Source organism: Microtus pennsylvanicus, chromosome 1, assembly GCF_037038515.1.
Source record: "Microtus pennsylvanicus isolate mMicPen1 chromosome 1, mMicPen1.hap1, whole genome shotgun sequence".
NCBI classification, from domain to species: Eukaryota; Metazoa; Chordata; class Mammalia; order Rodentia; family Cricetidae; genus Microtus; species Microtus pennsylvanicus.
Window position 1 is genome coordinate 106968851 of NC_134579.1, and position 18514 is coordinate 106987364.

The following is an 18514-nucleotide window of genomic DNA, read 5'->3' on the forward strand; positions in this document are numbered from 1 at the left end:
ACACCCACTGAAACAGTTTACCTGAGCTAATGGGAGTTCACCAACTCCAGCTGGACAGGGAAGGAACCAACATAGGACCAGACTAGACCCTCTGAGTGTGGGTGACAGTTGTATAGCTTGGACAGACAGCAGGGCCACTGGCAGTGACACCAGGATTTATCCCTGCCGCTTGTTCTGGCTGTTTGGGAACCCATTCTTTTTGGATGGATAACTTGCTCAACCTAGATATAGTAGGGAGGGTCTCGAACCTTCCCCAAAGCAATGTGCCTTACCCTCTCTGAGGAGTGGATAGGGGAGAGGGTTAGGGGTAAGTGGAGAGAATGGGAGGAGAAGAACTGGGAACTGGGATTGATAGGTAAAATGAAAAAAGATAGTTTGTTTTCTTTTTTAAAAAAATAGAATATAAAAAAGAAGAAAAAGGAGTGGGGGCGGTGAGAAAAAAGGAAGAGAAAGAGAAGGGAGGAAGGATGGAGAGAAGGAGGGATGTAGGGAGGACTAAAGATGGAGAAAGATCATTGATAATGTGTCCTTTCCCAGTGACTGACAGGAAAGACTTCCGACCCTCTCCACCCTTATCTGTGGGAGGTTGCCTACTACATTTCCGTGAGTTAAGCTCATCACAACACAACCCAGGTGCGACACACCATTTCCCACAAGTTTGGTAGGACTATCTCTATCACGAGGTGACTGTGTTAACCTCTAAGGGTCACTGCAGTCACAGGATGAATACCTTCTCTGAGACAGGAGGGAGGGTCTGCAAACCTCACAGGACCTTCCCCTGGCTGTCCCAGGATTCCAGGAGCCGGTCCCCCTGCCCCAGCTCTATACTTAGAAGTGCCGGTGCACTGAAGAGGCGGAAGGCTCCTAGGCCGGAGCCTCTTCTCGCAGTTGTTAATTCCCGGGCTAGCTCAACTCTTCAATTTCTGTGCAACCAATCCCACGTGTTAAGGACCATCTGTTTGGAACAGCTAGTGTGGTTTTTGTTTTCCTGACTGGACAAGAATTTTTTTTTCCTTGGAAATCCCAAATTGGAATGTTCTAATAGTCACGATTAAGCCTCAGTCAGAACGTTCTGGCACAAAGTACACATTTTGGAGTATGTTAACACTTACCAATTAAATGAAATTATAAGAGAATAAAAAAATAGCTGAGCTCATTCCTCACATCAGAGGCTGCTGGCACAACCCCGTGGTATCTATTTATCATTTATGATACCAAATTTATAGGCATCGAGAAAGAAAAATATTCCCATCCTAATTTTAAATCCAATGCATTCAGGACCAAAAAAACATTAAGAGGCAACAGAGAAATTTGGGAATTGGCCTGAATGCCACCGCAGCTGAGAAAAGACAATCGATACGACATGTGCACAACTGCCATGCTTATTACTGAGCTATGTTCAGTGTGTCGGGTCAATGTTAACACGTTGTATTGATATTTTGGAAATTAGCATAGTTGTGAGGGAATTTGGGGGACTGAACTCATCTCTTAGTACACCCCACATGGGGTCTATACTCAGAGGTAGATAGATGGGTGAGTGGGTGTGTGGGTGGGTGGGTGGATAGATGGATGGAGGATGGATGGATGGACAGACGGACGGACAGGGACACACACACACACAAAATCAGTCACTCTGGAAACAAAAGCGTGTAGGGCTCACCCTGGAGAAACTTCTCTAAGGCAATGTCTGCGGAGGCCTCTGGCATCTTCTCCGACACACTAAGGAGAATGAATGAGACTCTTTGTCATTACTGTAACAAAGTCACTATGGTTGGTGGCCTTGGAAAGAAGAGATTCAGCTCATGGCTTTGGAATCTTAAAGCGCAATGCTGGGCGACCTCAGGAGTTAGCCCAGCTCCAGGGCCAGTGAGTTGGAAATACGATGGAACTGATGATAAACCAGAGATCAGAATGAGGGGTGGGCCCTGGTCATTCCTTAGCAGTCCCCTTGTGAGACCAACGCTGGGCCATCTCCATTGGCAGTTTGGTAAGATTGAAAGATGCTTAGGAACTTAGTAAGGCACACTTCTAGGAGCATCCAAGAGGGCATTTCCAGGGATGACTGGCATGTGGAGGAGCCAATGAGAGGAAGGCTAGATCTGATGGCATATGGGACACACCATCCAATAGGCTGGGAATTAGGATAGAGAAAAAAACAAAAGAGGAGAAGGAGGAAGCTGGCCAGGTTCGTGAGCTCTGCTCTCCGCTTTTAACTGTGTCAGCTACAGCTGCCATCGTCCATGAACAACAGACTCCAGCTACTTCAGTCTTTGATGATGTACCTGACACTCTCGCAGAAACCTCCAGGCCTTCAGTGTCAGACTAGGGTGGCATCATTGGTCCACCCTAGAGAAAGATGGTGATGCCGGGATGGGGAAGACAATGGGTGTCACTATGGCTTCCAGCTACTGGGTTCTCTGTCCAGCATGAAGACGGTCATTGTGGGACTCTTGGTCTGCAATCATATAAGCCAATCCAATAAATGTCTCTATAGTCATTTTAAAATGGCATATATCACAATATATAAAGTGTATGTATCACATATAAGCTCCGGTTGGCTCTGTTCTTCTAGAGACCCCTATTATAGGAACGAAGCTATATATAACTTTATTACTTTGCAAGACCAGTGCCACCCTCACATGTGCGCCACATGGAAACATGTCTTCACATACATGCATGCCACACACAAAAATGGAATTTGACAAAAAACAGTTGCCATGGAGGCACGTGTATAAGAGAAGGAACACAGGGATGTCGCAGGTTCTACTCATAGGAACTGACCTCAGGGTTAGAGGCGAGCCTGGGGTAGATGGCGATGCTGGCAAATATAGGATGATGCATGTTGCTGAGGTAATGGGAAAACCCTGCTGCAAACACACAAAGTTGGGGGTCCGAGGCTCCCAAGCAAAGTGGGGAATGGAAGACAGGGCAATCAGTTCTGGTCGGTGAGATAAAATATTCCTGGTCAGACCGGAGAGGGAAACTGAGGTGCACTATGACAGTCTGCGCCTCATGGGGAAGGAGAGGAGTCGCTGCAGGGCTGATCTAGGTCGTGTCCCAACAAGCTGCCCTTGAAAGAGATCCTTCAGCTCTAAGACGGATCTAATAGGCCACTGGTCAATTTAAACAGTAAATAAAACATAGGGGGGGTTGTAATTGGAGAACAATTAGAGCAGCCTTTATAAAAGACAAACCATGCCCCCCCCATGCCATTTCAGAGAAAACTAATCAAACTCCAGTCTGTCTTAGAGGCTCTCTCTAAACCGCTGGCAGGAAGTTCCCTCTCATCACCTCTTCTCCTTCCAGCTCCTAGTGACGAAAATAGTTCCAGACGCACAGAAGCACGCTCAACGCCCGGAAGAGGCTAGCTTCGCACAATCTGGCCTCTTCATGTTCTGCCAGCTTGGGGGTATCTGTCCTTGGCCCCCAGTAAATTCAGAACTATCTATCAACACCCTACATAGATGGAAAACATCCCAGCGGTCAGCTTCTCTGAAACTCTCTCTTCTCCATCCACCAAGCAGAGAAGGGAACCCACTCCTCTTATAGCAGCCAGCCCACTGTGCAGACATTTTATTTTTCCCCCAGAAGACAGTTTCCCACTCTATAAGAGCTAGGCACTGCTCCATAAGAGACAAATGTCCCCTCCTTCCATAAGGGACATAAGTCTCTCACCATTGTACACTTAGTCTGCCTATTACAGGGCTGGCACACAATAACTTTTTAAATCTTATTTATCTATAATTATTGTTATTGTGCTTGTACATGTGTGTTCATGTGTGTGTGGGTGTGGGTGTGTGTGTATACAAGGTGGGATACACATGCCACAGCACGTGTATGGAGGACAACTTTGGGGAGATGTTTCTCTCTTTCTCTGATTAAGTGGGCTCTGGGGCTCGAACTCAGACTGTCAACCTTACGTCGCAAGCATTTTACATCACTGAGCCATCTTGCTGGCCCAAAAAACTTTGATTAACATGAATTGATGCCCAGGTATGGAAGCTCCTGTAATCTAAGCACTCAGAAGACTAAACCAGGAAGGTCAGCCTGGGATAGATAGATAGCCCACCACCATCAAGAAAAAAGATGCTTCCATCTTAACAAGAGAGCTTAGCTCCTTAGCATAAATGAGAAATCTGTGAATCTCACCCCAGTGAAGTGGTACTGAGACATGCAGATCTATGATGCTGCCACAGGGAGCGAGTTACCCAGTACACAGAGCTGTGCTGTCTGTCAGGAGAGTGCCGAGACTCAGAGTATAGCTTGGTGGGGCAGCACTTGCTCTGCATGGGAAGTGTGAGGCCCCAGCACCACCAAGAAGGAGAAGAGGAAGGGAAAGGGGGTGGAGAAGGAATGGGAAAAGGGGAAGGAGAAAGAAGAAAAAGAAAAGAGGGGAGGAAGAAGAGGAAGAAAAGGAAAATGAGGAGGGAGGAAGAGGAACGGGGGAGAGAGAAGGAGGAGAAAGAAGAGATGAAGAAAGGGGGAAGAAGAGGAAAGAGGAGGAGGGATGAGAAAGAAGAGGAGGAGAAAGGAGCAGGAAGAGGAAGATAGGAGGAGGGAGGAGAAAGAAGAAGAAGATAGGAGGAGGGAGGAGAAGGAAGAAGAGAAGCAGAAACGAGAGATGGAAAAATGGGGTGGAATGCCAAATTGGAGGAGAGGAGGAGAAAGATGTCAACCTCTGTCCTTCCCTTCTGCTGAGCCCACAGACATGGCCACACCCACCCAAATGCAGGAACCAAGGCTCCTGGTTCACCCACTCTGTCTACTCTTGCTCAAGTCACTAATGTAAAGGACAAATAGTAAATTTAAAGTTAGTGTACAGTCAAGTTATCATAAATGTCTACATAGACGTTATTTATGAAGTGGAAAGTGCAATACGTTCATGTTTCTTATATAGTAAATATTTATAAATGCAAATTATTTGTACATCATGTATATATTTATTTATGTAGAAATTATAGAACCTGGGGAGATGACTCAGTCAGTAAAGTTATTTGCCATTAAGTATGAAAATTCTGATCCTTGGGACTCACAAAAGAAAAACAATGTGATGGTTCTTGGGAAAGGTCACCTGCGGTTGGGATGCACACAATCACACACACATGTACACACGTGTGAAAGTAAACTTAAAAAAGGAAAAGATAACTCAGCAATGTGTCCTTAAAGAAAAAGCAAGATGGAATAAATATGGCCAGTGCACAGCTGTATTCTGGCACTGGGGGGCCAGGAGGATCGGGAGTTCAAGACCAGCCACAGTTACTGTTCCAGGTCCATCTGAGCTAGAGGAGACTCTGTCAGGAAACAACAAAAATCCTTCCCTTAAATAAAGAGAAAGGAAAAGGAAAAGAAAGAAAAGGTACTCCAACAGAACACAGCTGCCAGGACTACGGAATGTGTGCACATTTAAGGTACAGACCACAGCGTCAGACCGCACCGTGGTAAAGCGTCCACCTTCAGACTGCCCCACAAGAGTAAAAAGCTGTTTCATCTTATGAATGACAACATAGGGAAGACTGTGTGTGCCCTTATTGCCCCTGGGTATGTGTGTGAAGATGTGTGTAAATTCTATGAAACCAAGGCAAAATCTCACCCCAGAGCCAAATCTAACTTTGGGATCAACTCACGTCTTTTTTTAAAAAAATTGTTCCTGGTCCAGGACATGTGTACACACCTATGCATACACACAAGGCAGAGGAGGACATCAAATGCTCTGCTCTCTCACTCTCTTATTCTTTTGAGGTGGAATTTCTCACTAAACCAGAGCTAGGCAGGCAGCCAGCAAGCCCCAGTGACCCACTGTCTCTGTCTCCCGTAGTGGTGAAGTCACAGGCTCATACACAGCCGTGCCTGGCTTTGCAAACGGGAGTCAGGAGCTCGACCCGGGTTCTCATACTTTTCCAGTAAGTGTTCTTACCCACTGAGCCATCTCACCAGCCCCCAAAATTGTATGAATAGCCTGGGCTAACCTTGAACTTGCAGTGATTCTATTACCTCAACTCCAGAGTGCTGGGTTACGGGTGTGCACCGCCACACCCCGCCAGCTCCCACGTCTTCTCGTGATCAACCATCATGACTCTAGTGGAGGCAGCTTTGGGAGAGGTCCCCACAAAGGGTTACTGCTTTCCTTGTGTTGAGACAGAGAGCTTTCCCTGCCGGAATCCCTGTCAGTCTGGCTTCAGCATCCTGTCCCTTAAGTTTAAGATTCCAAATGACTTGCAAGTGACAGAAATAACATGCTCTTTGTGTGTCCCCAGCCACCTCCCATCTCCCTCTCTTCAGTTACACACTTGACTTCTTCCTCCCCCTACCCCATCCCCCGGACTAGTTAGTGGGGGATGGCAACCCATGGAAGGGCATGACACCCCCTAAAGTACAAACTGTGTCATAAAGGATAAAGGTGTCTTTTATAATATTTGTCCCCTCAGCATAGGAATTCTGAGACTGAGAAGGTGTTGTGAAAATTCCCTCCCTGGACAAGTGTACCTTCCTTCCTCAGAAGGCTCCAAAGACAAACTGAAGTACAATAACATCAAAGTTCACCCTGGGGGACCACTAAGTCTATTGGGTTTACTTACAGAGAGTGAGGATGAGGAGTTACTGATAGGAATGTGGGGGACCCCACCGCAGCCGCACTAGAAAGTCTTCACCTCGCCTCCGTGATGGTGTGCCCATAGCCACACAGATGAAGCCCTGCTCTTCTTCAGCTGATAAACGGTAGCCTTCCCTAAGACCCCACCCCCACCACACAAGCAATCAAGAAAAATTGTGTACAAATAACTGAAAGGAAGGGCTGGATCTCAGGTGAGGGTCCAGGACCCTCCCCATTGCCTCTCTGAGGGACTGTCAGGAATACCAGGGTTACTCCTGGCAGAGACTTACAAGCAGGCATGGCTGATACCATGAAACTGGCCACTGTATGGCTCGGAAGACAGCACCTTGGGACAGCAGCTCCCTCTAAATCTAGGCACAATGGGGTGATTACATAGATGCTGGGCTGCTGTGGTGCTTTCTGGGCACCACAATATTGGGGAAAGGCCAGGAGGTACCCCCAAGGGGCCCGGGAGAGATAAAGGGCTCACAAATGGCTTGACACAGTGCTTTGCTCCATCTGGAAACCTTCGGCTCCACAGAGCTCTGTGTGCAGCCTGTCCCTTTGAATAGAACCCCCCCCCAACACAGAGTTCTGGGTGCTCCAGATAGTGTATGAATGATAGTGTCCTTCCCTAAATCAGGCTGCTGTCCCGCAGCAAGGCCATCTTCTGATGCTCCAAGGCTTGATATCCTTTGAGCTCAGCCTGAGAAGATGCCAAAGTCAACAACGATGCCATTGCTGCTGGCCTCTGAGAAATCACGTCTGTCAGGGAGCCTGTGGTATGGAAACAAGCTGAGGCTCTGAAAGAGTGAGTCTGATGCCATGTCCGCAGCCCTCGTATCCTGGATCTATACCCAGAAAACCCGCCATGAAGACAGAGCTACAAAATGACTATAAGAGTGGAGAACAGATGGATCCTGAGCAGAGCAGGCCCAGCAGGGGGTGAACGGCCACCGCCCAGCCCCTCCTGCCATGTCACAGAAGCCACGTCAGGAAGCTTAAATAGAGAAGGGTTGGAGGCATCTAGGATATCTCAAACGCCCACTCCCCTTCCCTAAACATGACCCTCTGTGATGATTAGCATCATCCTTTTGATAGAATCCAGAATCACCTAGAAGATGCTCCTCTGGGCATGTCAGGGAGGGAGTTAATTGGCTTAATTAAGACTAGGGTTAATTGAAGTGAGGAAACCCAACCTAGATATGGGCAGCACCATCCCATGGGGTGGGGTCACAGACTGAACGAAAACGAGAAAGTGAGCTGAGCACCAGCACCCATCTCTCTCTGCCTCCTGACTGTGGATGCAACCTGACCAGCTGACTCATGCTCCTGCCACCATGCCTTCCCCACCGTGATTAACTGTGTTCCCTAGAACTGCAAGCCACAGTAAACCCTCCACCCTTAAGCTATTTCTGCCAGGTATTTGGCCACTGCTATGAGAAAAGAAATTAATAGGTCCCTGTCTACTATACATTGTTCCAGCCCAACTATTTGGACTCGTTTACTTGGGGATTGGACTTGATTTCTGTTTTGGTTCGTCATAAGCCTTGTTCATGTATGTGCAATTACACATGCATCATAGAAAATTAAAAAGCACAGAGAGGTGAGGCCAAAACTGCCACAGCCCACGAGTCATCTATGTTTTAAAGTTTATCTCTGTTCATTGATAACAAGAGGGGTCTGCAAAGATGGTTCAGCAGCTAAGGGTACTTGCTGAGCAAGTCTGAGGACTGGAGTTCAAATCCCAGCACCCATATAACAAGCTAGGTTATGCATACACACGCATGCGCACACATGCAGTGTTTTCAATTGCCAACAAGAAAATATCCAGTCCTTAATACCTGTTTGTCTATGCTACTGTGATGACCATCACCATTCCGGTGACTGTGAACCACTGAATCACTAATGAAAGACCCAGCCCAGAGATCCAGAGGAGACAGAGGCCATGCTGTCTTGTGCTTAACACCTAGACAGGTTGCCATGGAGGCTGAGACTAGACCCTCACTTGCCTTCTCAAGTGTTACACTGACTCTCTTGGGTAGCCATGAAAACTAACGGCGATTCACTCCGAGTAAGGCACCAAAACCCAACTCAGCAAACTTTACTGGATGAGTTTACTGAACTCATTTGCAGAGCACACACGACGGATAACTTACAGGGTAAGATGTGACAAAACAGCTGTACCACTGCAAATTCCCGCTTCAGCATGAATGGTGACCTCGTGGATGCTGCAACATGGAATCCTCGTCCAGTTAATGTTCTGCTTCCTGTCTAGTCTAGCATCTCCCAGGATCTTTTGCAGCTTCTGGAGGGCAGGACCAAGTAATGACTAGGATCCCAAGTGAGGGTTCCGTGACTCTCTACCTACTAGGGAGTGTCAAAAGCTCCATTTCCATTACCACAGACCTGGCTATCACTGTCTAGTTGCCATGACTACTGGGTCAAGTTAATCTCTACTCCATGATGGCAGTATGCTATACCTGGAGGGAAAAGACCATTCTATAACACCAGGCTTGGAAAATCAGCCTCTTCTCAGGAGGTAAAGACTACTCTTGGCGATCTTGGTTATTTTCATCATCTCTCTAACAAAACACCTAACAGAAGCAACTTAAGGAAGGAAAGAGATCATTGGTTCATCATGGAATGGAGGGCATGGTGTTACAGCTGGGTCCATGGCAATGGGTGTTTCTGTCTTGCTCACAGTTTGGTGGGTTTTGAAGCAGAGCCGGGATATGACTTTCAAACTCCATCCCTTGGAGTCTACATCCCAGCTAGAAAATACATCCCAAACATTCCACAACCTCCCGAAACAGCACCGCCATATGAGGAGCGAGTGTTCAAATGGTTTACACTCAAATTGTAAATCAGCCAAGTACCACTTATCCCAGGGACTCAAAGAACTCCAAGAAGCTAGCTCAGCAGAGAGTGAGAAATATCTGCATAATGTGGAGGCGAGGGGACCAAGTCAGAAAAATAAAAATTGGAAGGCACTGAAATTGCTGAATCTGAACTGGAAGGAATCAGGTCTATTGACCACACTACCCAGACGTTGATGAAAGCCACCCATCCCCACTTAGCTTATGCGAAGGTAGTAAATATTTAAGAGAGTGGTGGTGGTGGGACACTGGAAACGTGATGTCATGGTTTTTATATGCAAAATGTCCTCCCAAAATTCATGTTTTGAAGGCTTGGTCCCCATCCTAGTTAGCTTTAGTTGCCAACTTGATACAGCCTAGAGTCTTCTAAGAGGAAATGATTGAGGGATCAGATTGGCCTGTGGGTATGCCCGAGGAGAGTTGTCTTGATTGTTAATTGATGTAGGAGGAGGGTCCAGCCCACTGCAGGTGGTACCATCCTTAGGTAAGTGGTCCAGAACCGTATAACCAAGGTAGCTGAGCATGAACCTGTGAGGCTCCATAGTTCTTGCCTTCAGATTCCCACCTTGATTTCCTTCAGTGATGGAAGTGTGCCCTGAAAGTATAAGATGAAAGATTCCCCCCTCCCCCGCCAAGCAGCTTTGGTTTATTTATCACAGCAACAGAACAACACTACCACAGTCCCCAAAGCAGCGGTGGGGCTCTTAGAAGTGATTAGGCCATAAGGATGCTCACCTTTTTAGAGGAAGTATGTCATTAGAGGGCATGCATTTGAAACGTCTACTTTTCTTACTCGCTGTTTCCAGGACACTGTGAGGTGAACAGTTTTTTCCCCCCCGAATGACCGCAACCCTGATGTCTCTGCGTCACCACAACTGAAAAGCAATCCACCACAAAATGAGCCCTCCAAAACCATGAGCCAAAACCTTCCATCCTTTACATTCTTTCTCTTAGGGGACCAGCCAGCAAGATGACTCAGAGGACTAAAGTGCCTGAAACACAAACCTGAAGGGCCACATTCAGTCCCCAGAAATCACATTTAAAAAAAAAATCTGGGTGTGATAGTGTGCACTTGTAATCCCAGAGCCCATGAAGCAGAGACAAGTGGCTCCCTGGGGCTCACTGACCAGCCAGCCTAGCTCCAGGCAAGTGAGAGACACTGTCTCATAGAATGAGGTGGATGGCATCTGACAAATGACACAATGCCACCCAAGGTTGACCTCTTGCCCCCACATATGCATGAACATGAACATATACATACCATGTACCTGAGTGAACCTCTCCCCACTCACCTTCTCCCCGCCCTGCCAATTGCTGCATCTGGGAGAAATGAACAGTGGGAGCTAAGGCCAGAGCAATAGAGGAGGGGTTTGTAATCCTACAGCCAAAGTCAAGCGAGAGACAGAGACTCGCCTGGCATAATAACGTCCAGAAATTATGCCAGCAGGAAGCCATGAATCTTCTCTGTGGATCATCGCGATCTGTGGGTAGGAGATGAACACTTGCGCTGCGAGGTGTCTGATTTGTTGCTTAATATAGTTGGAGATGAGCTCAGTAAACAGAGAGAAACAGAAACTTCCACCCAGAGTGGAGGGCTCTTTACTTCCGTGACTGGTAGGCTCCAGGTCTTCCTTGTTCCGAACTGCAGTAAAATGGATGAGGACACTAATAGTGATGAGGGATGGAATAGCACAGATAAAAAATTAAGTCCAACCTGAGAAAACAGATGGACTGGAAGAAGAACGGGAAAATGGAAGCTGGAGAGATAGGTCACTTGGTACAGCACTTGCCTTGCAAACACAAAGATCCAAGTTTAATTCCCAAAAGCTATGTTAAAAAAAAAAAAAGCCAGGCATGCTGGTGTGTGCTGGTGATCCCAGCATGGAGGAGGTGGAAACAGGAGAATCCCTGAAGCTCATGGACCAGTGATCCCTAGGGAAGGAGTTCCAGGTCAGTGAGAGACTGTGTCTCAAAAAGCAAGGTGGGGCTCAAGAGAAGGCTCAGCTGGTAAAAGGCTCCAGTTAACGGCCCAAGTTCCTTCCCCAGAACCCACATGGTGGAAGAAGAGAACTGATTGCTTCAAGAAGTCTTCTGGCATCCACATGTGTGGTGAGAGATGCACGCCCACACCACACACTCAGAACACACGCAAAATAAAGAAATGAGAGGGGTGAACATGAGATTGTCCTCTGGCCTCCATGTAAGCGCACACACACACACACACACTTACACCTGAACACATACATATACACAGAAGAAACAGAGAAAACAGGGTCTGATTGGGAGACCTGCTGGATGTGGTGTTACCAATTTGAAATCAAAGCAGCCATGTGGATCTGCACATGACCCCTCTGAAGATCAGTCCTGAGACAATCAAACTTTTGTTCACCCCAGACCAAAGGAATAATTTCACCCAAGTTTATCTTGAGGAACTAGTGAACTTATTAGGGTTACTTACAGGAGGGCAAGGGGTTGGCCCACAAACACCTGCTTCATTAGCATGGGTGATTAAGTCTCCAAACTGTATAGATAGGGTCCCCACGTCAGTCAATCTTCTACCATCGTAGAACCAAGCATGCCGCAAGAATGCACTCTCTGCTGCCGGTGTGGGAGGGCAGGAAGGAGGTTTGGCTGGACTCTGGGGTGAGGGTCTGATGACTCTCCCCAACACCTCCATGCCGGTTAATTTCCAGCTTTTTGAGAAGAGGGAACCTCGGCTGAGAAAATGCCCCCATCGGGTTGGCCCGTGGGCAAGCCTGTGGTGCATATGTTTGAGTGATGGTTGATTTGGAAAGGCTCAGCTCCCTGTGGGCAGTGTCATCCCTGGGCAGGTGGTCATGGTGTGTATAAGAAGACGAAGTGAGCAAGCCATGGGAAACAAGGGGTGGTATTTTGCCCTATCAGGCACCCCAAACACTACTAGGATCATTTACATAAGGGTGAGTGAATCCCTGGGGGAGGACCTCCCCCAACCAAGGGATTCTAAAATCTAGAGCTATAGGTGTAGATTTGGAGGGTTTGCTGCAGGTTCAAACATTTACAATATAAGAAACAAAAAAAAAATCACAGTATCCTTTGAGGGCTGAGAGAATGGGTTTCTTGCGGCCTGGGAAGGCTTTCTGGAGGAGGTGGTGCTAATCTTTGAGTTCTGAAGATGAAGAAGTTAATAAAGAGCACATCCCTGGTCCACCTCCCACCTCCACTACCTGGGAACAACTTCAAGTAACCCTGGAATCCAAGGAAAGGTCACGATTGCTGAGACGCACGCTGTCATTGGAGACAGACTGTCACCCCCGAGTCCCCACAGCTCTCAAGTCCTCTCACCTGTGTTCCTGGTGTATTCCTTGGAGCTGCTTCCAGAGGGACTCTAATCTGACTGCTGGGGCTGTGAAGGTGGATTAGCCACGCAGCCACAGCTAGGAGATCTTCCATATGGAGCTGGCCCGGTCCTCGGAGCCCACTGAAAGTGTGCGGGACCCTGGCTACGGTGCCCTCTCCAACTGCGGGGCCAGGGAAGTGTGCCCGAGCTCCCTGGAGCCAGGCCAAGCCCAGCCGACCTACCAGGCAGATGGAGGTGGAGCCCAGGAATCTTGGCAAAATCTCCAGTGTCACATTAACTCCCAACAAGCCACAGAAGCAACTGGCTGAGGGCAACCGAGAGCCCAAGGCCAGGACCCGCCCTACACTGCTCAGGCCTCATGGTGGTTCACTCGGGTTCTTATAGTCTGGTCCTGGTTAAATTGGATGTGTTAAACATCAGTCAGAGCTGGATGCTCGGCCCAGTTCCCAACCCACAAACAAGATACCTTAGGTAGACTGGAGTCCTCAGCTGAGAACTTTAGGGCTTGACTTAATTTTTCTTAAACTCCAAAAAATTGTAATTAAAATCCACACTGCAAAACAGTTATTTCCCTTTAGATTTCATTGTTACTTATTCATTTGACTTTTTTGGATTTTATTTGGTTTTAGTTTTGGTTTTGTTTATTTGTTTGGGTTTTTTTTTTTGAGACAGGGTTTCTCTGTGTAGCTATGGTGACCTGGAACTCGCTCTGTAGACCAGGCTGACCTTAAATTCACAAAGATCTGCCTGCCTCTGCCTCCTAAACGCTGGGATTAAAGGTGTGTGCTGCCACAACCCAGCTTGCTTTATTTTTCTTTAATGGTACTGGGGGTCAAACCCATGACTCTAGTTCTACCACTGAGCTACAGACCCAGGCCCTCACTGGGGGATTCTAGGAAGCACCTTGAACTCATCACAGGTCCCCAGGACCCACAGTCTCTATCTGAAAGATAAAGCCATGAATCTTGCTTCAGTTTTCAACCAGAATGTGGGTTCCTGCACCCCAAACTCTCTAGCTTTCCACTACAACCAAGCCTGCTCTGTGTATCCTGGATGGTGGCCAGCTTGTAGACCGCTCTTCCCTCAACAGATTTATACATAGAAATATCTGGTGAGGAGACTGTTTGTGTACCTGGCCTCACTTATATTCCTTGCTGCAGAGAAGGCCTCCTGCCTGTTCCCATCTGTCAAGTCAGAGCTCACACAGGCCTCCAGCAAATCCCATATGCCTACGCTAAGGGAGTCAGTGCCCTGTCCCTAAGGCCAGTGTTGACTATTTACCATCAGCGAGAGCCATCTAAAGTCCCAGAGAACTCACGTGATGTGAAATATCCTTCACAGGCTCAGGTGAACCCTTAGTTCCCAGCAGGGGGCACTTCTGCAGAGGTTGCAGGGACCTTTAGGAGGTGGAGTCTGGCTAGAGGAAGTGGGTCACTGGAGGTGGACCTTGAGACTGGCTCCACTTTCTGTTCATGCTGTACCTCCTGACTGTGGATGTAGTGTGGCAAACTGTCTCATGCTCCTGGCCTGCCTTCTCTACCGTGGTGGACTGCACCTCCTTCAAACTGTGAGCCACAGTAAGCCATTCCTTCCCTTGCATTTCTTCTTACTGGAAATCTGGATGGAGCAACAAGTAACTAGCACACATTCCAAAGGTTAACAGCACAGTTTTTGTATGAGTTTAGAATGAACATACAACAAAGATTTATGTTTAACTTTAAAGTTGTATTTATTTATTGTGTGTGTATAAGTGAATATACATGATCCCATGCATGACACAGGAAGAATCATAGGACAATTTGTGTGAGTGGGCTCTCTCCTTCTACCATGTGGACCCTGGAATCAAGCTCAAGTCAGGCTTAATGGAAAGCATCTCCACCCACTGAGTCATCTCACCAGCCCATATTTAAGTTATTAGTGAAAGGAACAAAAAGCTGCACATAACTGATTTCAGCAGTTACAACCGTCAAACACCTGCCTTTAATCTCCACACTCAGAAAGTAGAGGCAGGTAGATCTCCATGTGTTCAAGGCCAAACTGATCTACATAAATAAGTTCCAGGCCCCACAGTTAGATTCTATCTCAAAAAAAATTTTTTTTAATTTATAAATACCAAGCATGGTGGCACATGCCTATAACCTCAGTTCTTAGTAGATTGAGGCATTGGGATGTTGACAAACTTAAGGACAGCAAGGCCTATATGATAATGGTATGTCCTGTCCCTTTAAGGGACCGGCCCCGCCCACCCACTGAGGAATGAGGAAAGCTGAACTTTGGCTTCCAGCCTGAGCTCCTCTTCCTTTCCATCTCTTTCCCGAAGAAGTAGCTGTTGTCGTGACTCCTCTCCTCTCCTCCCCCCTCCATTTCTTTCCTTGTCCCCCTTCTCCCTCCCTCTCCCCTTCCCTTCCATAACCTACTAAATATCCAACCTCACACCGTGCCTATTCATCTGTCTCACCTACCATGGCTGCGGCTCCTCATGGGACTGGGGACCCCACCAAGGCCTCTCACCCACCATTCGGCTCCCTGCCTGGGACTCGCTGCCCCTTGTGGAAGCCCACTCGGGGAATGGTGGTGCCATTTTACTTTTACCATTACATATATATCAAGACTATATCTCAAAAAAAATTATAACTAAAGCTGTTGCAGGATATTTGATCACACTGTGAACAGCAAGATTGCATCAATTAAATAAAATTAACCCTAGGTCAGGAGGCAGAGCAAGTAACCAGTGACTGGAATTAACCGTCAAGTGTGAGGGGAAGTCTGGGAGGTCAAAGAAGGAGAGGCACAGGAAGTAGAAGGGAGGAACATCCGGTTGGAGGAGTTTTATTTCCAGACACCGTCTCTTTCTGACAGGGAGACTGAGGAAGAAGGTCATTTGAATAATTTCTCTGCCTCGTGAGCTAGCAGGTTTTTACCCCAGCATCTTGTTCCTGAGTCTTTATTGGTAAAATAAAAAGATACAGACTTAGTTAAAATGACATTTGTCTCCCTACAAGGAGGCAGCTGGAGCAGCCAAGGATCTCTAGGCTGTGGACACATCAGCAAGGGAGATAGAGGTAGGAGCAGGTGTAGCCACTGAATAGCAGAGATAAAAACAACATAAAGTTGATTTAAAAAAAAAACATTTCAGGGGCTGGAGAGATGGCTCAGTGGTTCAGCGAACTTGCTGCTCTTCCACAGGACTCAAGTTCAGTTCCCTGTGCCCTCACCAAGCAACTCACAATCTCCAGAAACTCCATCTGCAGGGGATCCAACACCCTTCACAGGCACCTGAACACATATGCCCATACACATACACATATACAAAAATAAAATCTCTTTTAGAAAGTATTTTGGCTGGGTATAGTGGTGCATACCTATAGTCCCAGCACAAAGGATGAGTTAAAGGCCAGCCTGAACTACATAGGATGGCCCAGTCTTTAAAATAAATAAATAAGTAATAAAAAAGCAAGCCAGGCAGTAGGGGCACATGTCTTTAATTCCAGCACTCAGGAGGCAGAAGCAGGTGAATCTCTGAGTTCAAGGCCAGCCTGGTCTACAGAGTGAATTCCAGGACAGGCTCCAAAGTTACAGACAGACCCTGTCTCGAAAAACACCAAAACAAACAAGCAAACAAATAAATAAATAAAACCTTAGCTACAGAGATTGCTCAAGTCAGTAAAATGCATGCTGTACATGCTGAGGACCTAAGTTTAATCCCCAGAATTTATATAAAAACAGGGCATTCTGTTGCTTGTCAGCGCTGGAAAGGAAGAAAAAAAGGGGACCCTGGAGCTCCCCCGGCCAGCCAGCCTAGCTGAATCAATGAGCTCCAGGTTCAGAGAGAGACCCTGTCTCAAAAAGAAAGGAGTTGAGGAGGACACCTGACATTAACCTTTTGCTCCCCACGCACATGAGCAAACAGAGCACACCACACACATACCCAAAAAGCATTTGAATAATGTAGTTCCAACAAGTTTATGGAAAAAAAGAATAAAGCTGTTAGGCTAAATACTAAACAATTTAGTGACCTTATCAGACATTCTAAGGCCATAACAACTGGAATTATCCTTTCTACCAACCAAAGGTTAATCCTATCTCCACCAGGGGAAAAAAATTATCAGGTTAACATGTGAAACACAGTGTCTGAACTTTTCATCAGTGACAAGTAGCGAGTCTAAGACAGGTACATTCCTTTATTAGTATCCTTAGCAGGGGGCAGGGCTTCTTAAACAGCATCCATTCCACGTGACGCTGGAGAATACCTTCCTTTGCCACATTCTTGTAGCATGGATTTTACTTCCCTTAACTCCATGAATTGGCTGAGAAGCCAAGAACTACAGAAAATGCCTTCAAGACATGGATCTGTGGTGTTTAACGTTCTGAAGCCATACCTTACTCCTCCCAGCAGGAATAGTGCCCACCTATGGGGCAGGAGTTTAAAAGCTACATAAGGGGTTGGGGTTGTGTAGACCATCTGGAGGGTAATGGCTGACCATGCAGGAAGCCCTGAGTTCAGTCCCCTCCACTACTAACAAGCGTACATGGTGGCATCTCAGCATTTCAGAGACTGAGGCAGGAAGATCAGAATTTCAAAGTCGTCGTTGGCTACGTAGTGAGTTCAAGGCCAGTCTGGATTATAGGAGAGCCTGTCTCCAAAGGAAGAGGGTCAGTGAGTTGTTGAGCATCTTTCCAGCCCATCTCCTGACACATCTGCAAATATGTATGGCATTCTGACCTGAAAAGTTTGATGGTGGCATTTTCTTTCTTTTAATTTTTTATTGTTTTTAAATGAGCTATACATTTTTCCTACTCCCCTTCCTTCCTCCCCTCTCCCCTTCCACCCTCCCCACTGTCCCCCACACTCCCAATTTATTCAGGAGGTCTTGTCTTTTTCTCCTTCCTGGGCGGATTCATGTTTGTGTCTCTTAGGGTCTTCTTTGTTGTCTAGGTTCTCTGGGGTTGTAGACTGTTATTCTTTGATGTATGTCTAAAAGTCACTTATGAGTGAGTACATACTATATTTGTCTTTCTGGGTCTTGGTTACCTCTTCAGTATGGTTATTTTCTAGTTCATCCATTTGCCTGCAAATTCCAAGATATCATTATTTTTTACTGCTGAATAGTACTCCATTGTGTAAATGTACCACATTTTCTTTTTCCATTCTTCATTTGAGGGGCATCTAGATTGGTTCAGGTTCTGCCTATTATGAATAATGTTGCTATGAGCATAGTTGAGCAAATGTCCTCAATGCAATACCCATCGAAATCCCAGCAAAATTCTTCATGGGCTTCAAAAGAACAATACTTAACTTCATACGGAAAAACAAAAAACCCAGCATAGCCAAAATAATTTTGTACAATAAAGGAACTTCTGAAGGCATCACCATCCCTGACTTTAAACCCTATTATAGAGCTACAGTTATGAAAACATCTTGGTATTGGCATAAAAATAGACAAGAGGACCAATGAAATTGAGTCAAAGACCGGATATCAATCCATACACCTATGAACACCTGATTTTTGACAAAGCTTAAATTATGAAATGGAAAAAAGAAAGCGTCTTCAACAAATGGTACTGGCATAACTAAATATTAACATGTAGAAGCATGCAAATAGATCCATATCTATCGCCATGTACAAAACTCAAATCCAAATGGATCAAAGACTTCAACACAAAGCCAACCACACTGAACCTCACAGAAGAGAAAGTGGGGAGTAC

At 46.6% G+C, this 18514-nt stretch overlaps 1 protein-coding gene across 1 annotated transcript in view; it reads right to left on the reverse strand.

The window, feature by feature from the left end:
- The window catches only part of Caln1 (calneuron 1), a 494314-nt gene extending 481342 nt beyond the window's left edge, over positions 1-12972 (reverse strand). The window contains exon 1 of the mRNA XM_075977723.1: positions 12793-12972. The gene's annotated coding sequence lies outside the window, so the exon portion shown is untranslated. The remainder of the gene's footprint in view (positions 1-12792) is intronic.
- Positions 12973-18514: the final 5542 nt, after the last annotated feature.